Raw genomic sequence first — 2,545 nt, 5'->3', positions numbered from 1 at the left:
GAGTCGTCTCTTCACAGGTGTTGGTCATCTGATGTCCTCGCAGGCGTTGAAGTCATCTCCTCACAGGTGTTGGTCATCTGAAGCCCTCACACGAGTTGGAGTCGTCTCTTCACAGGTGTTTGTCATCTGAGGTCCTCGCAGCAGTTGGAGTCATCTCTTCACTGGTGTTGGTCACCTGGGGTCCTTGCAGGAGTTGGAGTCATCTCTTCACAGGTGTTGGTCATCTGAGGCTCTTGCAGGAGTTGTAGTCATCTCTTCACAGGTGTTGGTCATCTGAGGCCGTTGTAGGACTTGGAGTCATCTCTTCACAGGTGTTTGTCATCTGAAGTAATTGTAGGAGTTGGAGTCGTCTCTTAACAGGTGTTGGTCATCTGAGGTCCTCGCAGGAGTTGAAGTCATCTCCTCACAGGTGTTGGTCATCTGAAGCCCTCACACGAGTTGGAGTCGTCTCTTCACAGGTGTTCGTCATCTGTAGTCCTTGCAGGAGTTGGAGACATCTCTTCACAGGTGTTGTTCATCTGTAGTCCTTGCAGGAGTTGGAGTCATCTCCTCACAGGTGTTGGTCATCCGAAGTCCTCGCAGGAGTTGGAGTCATCTCTTCACAGGTGTTGGTCATCTGAGGCCCTTGCAGGAGTTGGAGTCATCTCTTCACTGGTGTTGGTCACCTGGGGTCCTTGCAGGAGTTGGAGTCATCTCTTCACAGGTGTTGGTCATCTGAGGCTCTTGCAGGAGTTGTAGTCATCTCTTCACAGGTGTTGGTCATCTGAGGCCGTTGTAGGACTTGGAGTCATCTCTTCACAGGTGTTTGTCATCTGAAGTAATTGTAGGAGTTGCAGTCGTCTCTTCACAGGTGTTGGTCATCTGAGGTCCTCGCAGGAGTTGAAGTCATCTCCTCACAGGTGTTGGTCATCTGAAGCCCTCACACGAGTTGGAGTCATCTCTTCACAGGTGTTGGTCATCTGAAGCCCTCACACGAGTTGGAGTCGTCTCTTCACAGGTGTTGGTCATCTGAGGCCGTTGCAGGACTTGGAGTCATCTCCTCACAGGTGTTGGTCATCTGAAGCCCTCACACGAGTTGGAGTCGTCTCTTCACAGGTGTTGGTCATCTGAAGCCCTCACAGGAGTTGGAGTCGTCTCTTCACAGGTGTTGGTCATCTGAGGTCCTCGCAGGAGTTGAAGTCATCTCCTCACAGGTGTTGGTCATCTGAAGCCCTCACACGAGTTGGAGTCGTCTCTTCACAGGGGTTGGTCATCTGAGGTCCTCACAGGAGTTGGAGTCATCTCTTCACAGGTGTCGGTCATCTGTAGCCCTCGCAGGATTTGGAGTCGTCTCTTCACAGTTGTTGGTCATCTGAGGTCCTCACAGGAGTTGGAGTCGTCTCTTCACAGGTGTTGGTCATCTGAGGTCCTTGCAGGAGTTGGAGTCATCTCTTCACAGGTGTCGGTCATCTGTAGCCCTCGCAGGATTTGGAGTCGTCTCTTCACAGGTGTTGGTCATCTGTAGTCCTTGCAGGAGTTGGAGTCATCTCTTCACAGGTGTTGGTCATCTGTAGTCCTTGCAGGAGTTGGAGTCGTCTCTTCACAGGTGTTGGTCAACTAAGGTCCTCGCAGGAGTTGAAGTCATCTCCTCACAGGTGTTGGTCATCTGAAGCCCTCACACGAGTTGGAGTCGTCTCTTCACAGTTGTTGGTCATCTGAGGTCCTCACAGGAGTTAAAGTCATCTCCTCACAGGTGTGGGTCATCTGAAGCCCTCACACGAGTTGGAGTCGTCTCTTCACAGGTGTTCGTCATCTGTAGTCCTTGCAGGAGTTGGAGACATCTCTTCACAGGTGTTGGTCATCTGTAGTCCTTGCAGGAGTTGGAGTCATCTCCTCACAGGTGTTGGTCATCCGAAGTCCTCGCAGGAGTTGGAGTCATCTCTTCACAGGTGTTGGTCATCTGAGGCCCTTGCAGGAGTTGGAGTCATCTCTTCACTGGTGTTGGTCACCTGGGGTCCTTGCAGGAGTTGGAGTCATCTCTTCACAGGTGTTGTTCATCTGTAGTCCTTGCAGGAGTTGGAGTCATCTCCTCACAGGTGTTGGTCATCCGAAGTCCTCGCAGGAGTTGGAGTCATCTCTTCACAGGTGTTGGTCATCTGAGGCCCTTGCAGGAGTTGGAGTCATCTCTTCACTGGTGTTGGTCACCTGGGGTCCTTGCAGGAGTTGGAGTCATCTCTTCACAGGTGTTGGTCATCTGAGGCTCTTGCAGGAGTTGTAGTCATCTCTTCACAGGTGTTGGTCATCTGAGGCCGTTGTAGGACTTGGAGTCATCTCTTCACAGGTGTTTGTCATCTGAAGTAATTGTAGGAGTTGCAGTCGTCTCTTCACAGGTGTTGGTCATCTGAGGTCCTCGCAGGAGTTGAAGTCATCTCCTCACAGGTGTTGGTCATCTGAAGCCCTCACACGAGTTGGAGTCATCTCTTCACAGGTGTTGGTCATCTGAAGCCCTCACACGAGTTGGAGTCGTCTCTTCACAGGTGTTGGTCATCTGAGGCCGTTGCAGGAC

The sequence above is a fragment of the Pseudorasbora parva genome, chromosome 6 (assembly GCF_024679245.1).
Source record: "Pseudorasbora parva isolate DD20220531a chromosome 6, ASM2467924v1, whole genome shotgun sequence".
Classification (NCBI taxonomy): domain Eukaryota; kingdom Metazoa; phylum Chordata; class Actinopteri; order Cypriniformes; family Gobionidae; genus Pseudorasbora; species Pseudorasbora parva.
Note: the sequence above shows the minus strand (reverse complement) of the source record.